This window comes from Staurois parvus, unplaced genomic scaffold, assembly GCF_062004578.1.
Source record: "Staurois parvus isolate SC_StPar_1 unplaced genomic scaffold, SC_StPar_1.0 ptg000231l, whole genome shotgun sequence".
NCBI lineage: Eukaryota > Metazoa > Chordata > Amphibia > Anura > Ranidae > Staurois > Staurois parvus.
The window spans coordinates 2,467,499-2,477,683 of NW_028318027.1; positions in this window are offsets into that span (position 1 = coordinate 2,467,499).

Sequence of the window (10,185 nt, forward strand, 5' to 3'; positions counted from 1 at the left end):
TGACCTCAAATGTAAGGAACATTCTTCCCAATGACTATCATACAATAATGTGTATAAGAAGGGATTCATAATTGCTCATTACATACAAAGAATATGATTTCATCTTAACAATTTTGTATTACTTCACCTCATCCCAATATAGATCTACCAGCCTGAACAAACCATATACAATCAATGCTATGTTGCTTCCTCTTTATGTCACTTGTGGTTCATTCAGGGAGGCCTACTGCATGGAAATGGCCAGTAAAAGAAGAATCTGAAAATCTGAAATGTAGTGAAAAATATAAATTAGCAACTATTTAAAAAATTCTGTAAATATAACAACCGAGATTGTGTTATTCACTAAAATACACTTTATTTTGCGCAAAACTTTGACTATCTAGCTGTAGAATATAGAGAGAACTTTTACCCCCAGAACTGGCCATCTCCATGGTGATGGGTTTGTGAATTGATATGTTAAAGAGGAGGGAGAATACCTGGCTGAGGTGTGACTGCCGATACTGTTTCCATTACAATGACCATGTTTATGGACACCAACCTCTATTGTTGGGACTCCTGATGTCCAACTGTGGCCCTCAGGGAATGCCAACTTTTCATGATTATCTCAGTAGTAACCTGTGCAAGAATTACATGAACAACCCAACTATTACACCTGATCCTTACAAGCCCGACCTTCTACAACCTCTCCATGTGGTGAAAACAAGAGTCACAGGAACACAGCCCGGCTTTATGAGTGTATACAAAGAGTCACATGTCTTCATAAACACTGAAGTCTTCTGATTCCTAACTCATCTATGAAGAAGGAATGAACAAAGCACTCTGGGCTCAATTCACATAAGGATATTGCATGTGATATACGGGTCACATGACACATTTTTCCCAAATATCATATGCGATACTGGAAATGTCAATGTATTATCCGTTTATGTGGAATTTACTTCAAAATGCTAACACTCGATAAATATCTCCTGAAAGTGTTAAAGTCGATTCACCAAAAGTACATAAGTAAATAAATGTAAATGTTAAATAAGTAGAGGTCCAGGCATGCGATATTCAAGTAATGTATGAAATTTCATCTGGTTCTTCCAGAGCCGTCACCAGCCGTGTGTTTAGTGAATATACTAACGTTTACCAAGTATTTCTGCTTTTTGAGGTAAATACCGGATAAAGGGATTGTGAATTATCATTTTCAGTATCACATGCGATATTTGGGAAACGTGTCACATGACCCAAATACCACATGCAATATCCTTTCATGAGGTGAGCCCGCCATTATTTATGAGGTTATGTGAAATCTCCATTCATAGATGTAAATAATCTTGTGGTTAGAAATATATTTTAGTTAGAGTTTGATCAATGTGGGTGAGTAATAGTGATGGGCCGAACACCGCTCTGTTTGGTTTGCGGTTGAACATTGGAACCTACAGAATGTTTGACCGCAAACTTCGTACATGAACTGAACACCTGAGTGGTATCTGACTGCATCTGAGTATGTGGTGAGATCCCGCTCAGTTACTAAAATCTGACATGAGTTCTGTTCTGAAGTCATGTGTTTTTTAGTAGTGAAACATTCATTCATGTTTCACCTGTCAGTGGGGTTCCCTGCTGACAACTGAATGTAAAAGGAATTGTCGGCATTTCACGACAATTACTTAAAAAAAAAAAATAGCGTGGGGTCCCCCTCCCATTCATACCAAGCCATTGGGATCTGCTATGGATTTTGAGGGGAACTTCCATGCCAAAATGTAAAAAAAAATGGTGTGGGGGTTCCCCCAAAAAACATTCCAGACCCTTATCCGACGATGGAGCCCGGCAGATCAGAAAAGGGGGTGAGATGAGTGAGTACCCCCCTTATGAACCATGCCAGGCTACATGTCCTCAATATTGAGGGGCACTTAGGGCAGGGGATACCCTTGCCCAAAGCACCTTGCCTCATGTTGATGGGGACAAGGGCCTCTTCTCCACAACAGTAGTCTGTGATTGTGGGGATATGCGGGCAGAGGGCTTATCGGAATATGGAATCCCCCTTTACAAGGGGGCCCCCAGATCTCAACCCACCTATGTAAATGAGTATGCGATACATGGTACCGCTACCCATTCGCAAAGAAAAAGTGTAGTGTAAAAGACAGGAGACAGTCTTTGGCAAGTCCTTTATTAAAAACATAAATTAAAAAAATGTCCCCCAAAGTAGGTCCAACATCAATCACGATGCCCACTGCTGCCACTACCCAAAAAAAGAAAAAAAACACTCCATGCTGGCTCTCACTGTCTGACAGCTGCACCCACCATGACAGTTCTGATATACTGTCATTATGGCACAAGGGGGCGGGGGTTCATCCTACCCCTTGTGACATCATCACACACTGTGATTGGTTAAAGCAATGCATCTGAGCTGTGTTCAGTGAACACACGAACGGCCCATGTTCGAGTCGAACATACAGCCCATATCTAGTGTGTAATATGTCTTCTGATATCCCCAGGTTCTGAAGATAGAAGGGAATTGTGTGATCTGAATGGAAGCTGCCAAGGGGCACATTCTATTCATTACAGATGATACTGTATATGAGAAGGCTGACAATAGGCTGAGGAGCTTCTTTCAGATGATTCCGTGTCTCAGTAGTGATCTGCATAATGGGGTAGATTTACTAAAACTGGAGCTTCCAGGTCTTATTGAAAAGCTTAATTGAGGAAGCTGAAGCTAGAAGCTGATTGGCTCCCATGTACAGCTGCACCGGACTGTGTGCGCATCAATTTTAGTAAATCTCCCCCAATGGAACCAACTCCAAAATATCCACTTTAATGAATCCCCCTTGTTTAGATATGTAATGAAGGAGGCCATCCTTTCAGGAATGTGTTATTTGACCTTTGAAATCCCAGTCCTGTTTATATGTAATTTTCCCTCCAAAAAGGTTGTGCTTAGGATTTATTACAGTATGCTAACTAAAGGTATATTGGAAGTTGTCCAAACCTGAAAAGATGAGTAATATTTGAGTAGATGGAATAGATAGACCCACCAATTGGTAGTACACCATGCAAGTCTATGGAAAGAGCTCTATTCTAATCCATTTAATTTTCTTTTTGTAGTGGTTGTAAAGTCTCAGGGTTTTTTACCTTCGTGCATTCTATGTATGCAGCTCCCCCAACACTTATCTGAGCTCCCTCTTGATCCATCAATGTCCATGACAGCCTCTGTTTTCTGGGACCTCACTCTTGATTGGATGATGCAGCAGCGTGAGCCAATTCACAGCCAGTGAGTCAATTAGGAGAGGGAGGGGCGGGGCTGAGACACAGCTTTGTATGTGAATGGATACGTAGAACCGTGGTTTGGGAGTGCGCCTGCTCCGATTTTCCCATAGCAAGCTATTTGCTATTGGAGCACCCAACAGAAGGGAAAGACCAGGAGCACCAGCGGAGGACCCGCGAAGAGGAGAATCCCAGTTGCTCTGTGCAAAACCATTGCACACAGCGGATAAGTATGACATGTTTGATGTTTTTAAGAAAAAACAAAACATTAGTGTCACTTTAATCATTTCTGTGTAAATGAATAGATTGATGGTTTGTTAGATTTAAACCTTTTTACCAATACATTTCTTTCAGTTAGTTGTGTGAACACTCTACCAAATCATATCTTTAGAGATATTACATCTTAATGTAAATAGATTTGGGGTGAAAAATTTACAAAACAAAAAAAATGAATGAGAAACTAACCTGTCCAAAGTTTATGTAATGGTAAAAAATATTTTTGAGTTTTCCATCAACTGGTGAAGGATTATATCTTTTGTCAGGTTCTGATTTTCTGTATGTGTCACTTCTGGGGAGATCCACCCTCTCTATTTGTCCTGGTGACCATTGCCTCTAAAACAGAAACCGATCAGAAATCCACAATTTTACAGTTGTAACCAAAACAGGACTAGAGGGGAATTCATCCAATGGGAATACCTGTTCCACTGACACCTGTCTAAGAGGGGAATTCCCTCACTTTGTTCTGAGGTACGAAGGTTGGCAATTTCTTGGGGTACATTTTCAAGTAATTTTTTGTGGTTCAAGGTAAATAGCTGGTCTGTTGTGGCCGAGAGTTTGATTCCTAAATATGGGATATTATTTTTTTCCCAAGTGAAGGGAAATTGTTTAGCAAAGGAATAGTTGAGTGATATATGGTGTGTGGAGGTTTAGAATTGAGGATTTGGGCTTGTTTAGTTTATAGTAGGATACCATCGTATATTGTTGAAGATGGGTATGTATTGTTTGGAGGGATTTGGTTGGGTTGGTAATCATCAGTTCGATGTTGTCTGCGAATAGGTTAATTTTGGGCTCAGTGTTAAGGTGTCGTATGCCAGTGAACATCGGGTCATCTTGAAGTTTAGAGGCTAGGGGTTCAATAAGTAATGCAAATATGACAGGAGATAGGGGGAAACCTTGTCTGGTGCCATTGGTAATATCAAAGGGGTCTGATAGTGTTCCGTCAGTTAATACTCTGGGTGATGGGAGGGAGTATAGTGCTAAAATGGCTGTTAACATCCAACCTGTGATGATAAATTTTTGTAAGGTCATTTGCAAGAATAGCCAGTGTATGCGGTCGTACATTTTTTCAGCGTCCAATGATAAAAGCAATTCGGGTTGTTTGGAGCATTCTAAGTGATGGATGAGGGATATGAGTCTTCTAGTAGCGTCAGGTGCCTGGCAGCCTGGTATGAATCCCACCTGGTCTGGGTGTATCAAAGTGGGGAGATAGGGGAGTAGTCTGCATGCTATAATTTTTGCATAGAGTGTGACGTCTGTGTTAAGTAGGGAAATTGGTCTATAATTTTGGACAAACTGTGAATCTTTGGCAGGCTTTGGTATTGTGGTTATTGTTGATTGTAGCATGTCCTTGGGGAATGTGCCAGTGGTGGCCGCATGGTTAAAGAGTCTAGTCAGATATGGCGATAGGTTAGGGGCAGATTGTTTGTAGTACTCGTTTATACAACCGTCATTTCCTGGAGACTTGTTAAGAGGAAGTGTTTTAATGGTGGATTCTATTTCAGTGGTAGTGATCGGAGTTGATATGTCATCAAGTTGGGTTGAGGAAAGTTGAGGGAGTTTAATTGTGTGGAGGAATTGTTGTATGGACGTAGGTGTTGGTTGAATGGTGTTGGGGTAGACTTTAAGGTTTTATAGTTGTTAGTAATAGGTAGAGAAGCCATTAGCTATATCCTGCGGGTTTGTGGTTAGGGATCGTGAGGATGGATGATAAACTGAAGATATTTTATTTCTTAGTTGTTGTTTTTTAATCATTTTGATTAGTAAGGAGTTGGCTTTGTTGCTAAGGGAGTAGAATGTAGTTTTTGTTTTTTGAAGGTTGAGGATTTGTAGAGCAGGAGGGTTCTAAGTTTGTTTCTGTCAGCGGTGAGTTGGGCAGATGTTGCGGAGTTTGGGGATTTTTTGTTTAATTCTTCTTTTGTTTTAATGGAGAGGAGGATTTTGTCGACTTGTTGGTTTCTCTGTTTGGAGATTCGGGAATTTAATTGTATAAGGATACCTCTCATGTATGCCTTATATGTGGACCATAGTGTGTGTATCGATGTTTCAGATGAGTCATTTATGTAAAAAAACATATTATGAGCGTCCAATATGAGTTTTTTGTGGTCCGGGTTCTTCAATAAGAATGTGTTAAGTCTCCAGATACAGGGGATTGTTGAGTGTTGATTGTGATCTAAGGAGATGGAGATTGGAGGGTGATCTGACCAGGTTATGGTACCAATTTTGGAGGATGTGGCGTGTTGTAAAGTCCACTTGTCTGTGATGAACAAGTAAATTCTGGAGTAGGAGAGCTGGGAGGGGGAGTAGTAGGTGTAGTCTTTTTCTGTACTGTGATGGCATCGCCAGATGTCGTAGAGGTCATTTTTGTGTAGAAAGACGTTAAACGATTGTTTGGAGGAGCGTTTGCTAGAAGAAGAGTCCAGGAGTGGGTTGCCGATAATGTTGAAGTCTTCTCCTATAATTAGTCTGCCTTGTTTCTGAGCAGAAATAATGGAATTGATTTTGTTGTAGAATTGGAGTTGATTGGTGTTTGGACCATAGATGTTGACCAGGGTGTACAGGATTCCATTAATTTTGCATATCAGGATATGGTAGCCCCCTTTGAGGTGGTATTGCAGTGGTATTGGAGAGAGATGCAGTGGTATTGGAGAGAGTTTCTAATGGCTGTGATGACACCGGTCTTCTTTTGGCTGGTTGCCATATAGATTGGAGAAAAATGGTGTAAGTGAAATTTAGGGGTTTTGTTGGTGGCAAAGTGGGATTCTTGAAGGAATAGGACATCAGCCTGCAACGAGCGAGCTTCTTTTTGTAGTAGAGATCTTGTGAACGGTGAGTTGAGGCCACGGACATTTAAGAATGATATTTTAATCATAGTCCTGGATGTAGGCGAGTTGTTCGAAGTAGCAGAGGTATTTCATGGATAATGTACAGTAATGGCATATCTTTTTGTTGTTTTTGAGAAGTTTCCACAAAGAAGAGGTAACTTGCTGGATGTGGTCGCTGGTTTGATGAGGATGTTTCATCTTGTAGGACGTTATTTGGAATGTGGAGAGGTTGAGTCAATCGACTGGTATAGGTAGGAGGGTAAGGGGGTAAAAAAAACTTGTTGAAAACACAAGTGGTATGTGTAGCACTTATTGCTACTATGTAACGGGGGGATTTGAACATACATGACTTACATGGTTTTTCATGTTGACAAGTAACTTGGGGTTCGATGATGGTCGTAATGGGGCCGTCTGCCAGCCATTAGTGGTTTATAGGGTCCCAGCTTGTTGGTTGGTTGTTGATGGTGGTGATCTTAGGATCTGGACCATTCTGCTTCCATGTGTTGCGTATGGTTGGAGGTGGGTTGGTGGGAGTCCGCTGATAGGATCTTCCAAACTTTCAAAAGGTTCGATGCCTTCTTCAAGAGATTTAATTGTAAAGAACCTTCCTTGTTGTTTAACAATGACCTTTGTGGGGAAACCCCATTGGTAGCCAATTCCGTGGTTCCACAGCGCTTTTGTTATGGTGACAAGCTTCTTGAGGTTTAGAAGAGTGGCTTTAGATAGGTCTGCAAATAATTTTATATTTGCTTGGTCTGGCGGTAGTCATGCAATGTTTCTCGTGGTTATCGTAATTTTTTCTTTCACATGGTAAAAGTGGATGCGTGCCAGGATGTCCCTAGGGACTGCGGCCGGTAGGAACGATGGTTTTGGTAATCTGTGCACACGATCTATAACGAGCTCTACATCTGATAGGGAAGGAATGAGGTGTTTCATGTATTGTTGTAAATATGGTTCTATGGTGTCCAAATTGATGTTTTCTAGGATTGCGTGGAATTTGATGTTGTTCCGCCTAGAGCGGTCTTCAGGATCCACTAGTTTGAGGTTAATCTGTTCTATGTCGGTGCACTGGTCGGTGTATGCGTCTATTAGGTCGTTGTGAGCTGCGAACATTTCCCCCATTTTATTTTCAATATGGCGGATACGGTGGTCCTGTCGTTGTACCGCGGTTGAAATTTGCGATAGTGTCGTCGTCAGGTCATCATGTAATATTTGTCACAGTGAGAGAAGCATACTGTTCATAGACAGTTCAGTGATAGGTTGGTCTGAAGCAGGAAAATTTTCTATTAAGGATGGAGTAGAAATAGCAGAATTGAGTGTAGAATAGGAAGGCTGAGTGACAGGAGGATTTTCTATGTCCAGCCTAGGTCTGGACTTAGCAGGGCTACTTGTGGTGGGAGACAGGGGCGGAGTGGACTCACCAGGGTCTCCAGGGTATAATGTTGCTTTGAGCCTGGGGTCTGTGGTGTGCTCTGGTCTCCATTCTGTCTGTAAGGCATCTGTCTGTGAGGAGCCAGCACCATCTTGCCTGCAGGGGCTGAGAGCTGGGAAAAAGCTTGTCAGCTTTCCTGGCTTCCCTGGTGATCTGCGGCATCGGGGCATATTCCCTGGGGATCCAGTGGAGACCTGCGTCCCCTTATCAGCGTGGGGAGAGGTCAGTGCCGCTGCTGGGATTGGTGAGTGCCGGGTTATTGCTGGCGGGGATGCGGAGCTCTCTTCACGGAGCTGTAATCCCAGAGCCGGCCACGCATGCGCCCCCAAAAATATGATAAACTTTGAGAATAATTCACATAGTGAGGTGAAAATGGTGAATTTAAAGAAAACCTGAAGATACTATTTACCCGGATATACTATATGATTCTCATGGTTTACTCCAAGCAGGAGTTGCCTGGAAGCTACAATTTGCCTCAATGATGAATCCAATTCACCAAAAAGTAATTTGGTGGTTGACTTACCAGTACACACAGTTACAAATGTTAAATCATGTGGCAAAGTGGTTGACATACCAGTATATACCTCTGTCAGTGCTAAACAGGTCCTTCTAAACCTGGCTGACAACACTGCTTAGCATTTCAGATGCAACAGAGGCAGTGTTGTCAGCTCAAAAAGTAATTTATGAACTCAAAGGATTTCTGGCAGGATCAATGATGCATTTTTCTGTACAGAGAAAATTCAAGAGCCCCACCCAGTGCACAGGAGGAGTAACTACTCATATATCTACAAGTTACATTCCCCCATGTACCAGGCAGGGGCCTTGTTCTTCCACTGTGGATAGTCCAGACTTGTCATCTGAAAAATGTAAAGAAATATTGTTAGAGAAAAATATAGAAATGATCTGTGAAATGCAAACATGAACAGGGAATGTAACAGGACAAAATGCATGTGGTCAGTTCTGAATATCTATATAGAAAAACTGAGTATCCTGGAGTAATAAATGAAATCACCGGTTGTGGTTCAGTTAAAAACGTTACAAAAATGTTTAAAAGGTTCCGCCAAGAGGTTATATGACAGATTGTGGTTGTGTAAATTACAAACTATCCACAGAATAGACAAATCTAGTCAAAAAGACAAAATAAAAATGGATAGAGACCTACAGCAACCAAAAAGCAACCATCCTTCACTGATCTGACTGCTCTAGATTCATAAATAAAATGAATGACGAAGGCTCTCTCTAAATGTACTATAAATGGTCTTGGCAATGCCATAATAAAATACTAACAATTTCAAATATTTTACCGCAAACTTCTAATATCATATCCAACAAGAGTCCTGCTATTACCATTGTTAGCTAGAAGGACTTTAGTATCGGCCCCTTTGATTCAAGCTTCACTTTAAACTTCTGAACTACAAGGCCTAACCCAACCCCTTTGTGAGTTGCTAACAAGAGTTCTATCACTAACGTACCCCCCCCCCCCAACCATCTGAGATGAAAGTGAAGGCTGCATAATGCAAGTATGTAGGTATAGACTGCACCCCTGCCATTCTTACAAAAATGTAGAGTTGGGATGAAAAGTTTAGTGTGTTACAACATTCTAGGTAGATTGGTAATACATTTTATAGAGATCTGCAGATCAGAAGAGGTACAGAGAGCCTCTAAAAGAATATAATCCCTCTATAGGAAGATAAGGTGGCGGCTATTTATTGACTGAAACTGGATTGCTTTAGTATCAAAGCAAAATCAGTGATGGATATTGTGGTGGAAAAAGTGATGACTTAGTGCTGAACTGCTAGTGTGACATGGCCCTAAAAGATTAAATTGTGAATTGAGAAAGGCACATACCTGGGGAAGTTGGCCATATGTGATGTTCTTTCGGACGCACCATCACTCATGATTCTTCTTCATCCAATGTTTACCTCTGCACCAACAAGTAAGGAGAACTCATCATCGAATATGATCAGTGCTTCTTCCATGTCATCCTTCTGGGGCAATGGAGTCATCTCAGACTGAGATACAGAAGTGTCTGTGGTCAAAAAGTAAGACAAGGACGTGTTAGTAACACTACGCTGTGAGGTGTTCAGGTGAGAAATGGAGGTTACCTCAGATTGTACAGAGCTGCTTTTGATGGGATCCTCATCTTCTTGTCCTGTGATTGCATCTGGGAATTCTTCCTTCCAGCTTTCGTTCATGTATTTCAGGATTTCTGTAGATTTACTTCTTTTAGAAAAGTCAATGGCCAAAAGATCACCAAACATCCTTCTTATTCCAGTTGAAATCTTTCTCCATGCTTCAGGAGGATTGTCCATATGAAAATTGTTTTGCCAGTCAACAAAACCTCTATATCCTTCATCTTCAGGCATGGCCACCTGCCATGGATACTCCCCTAGAAGTAGGCAGTAGATG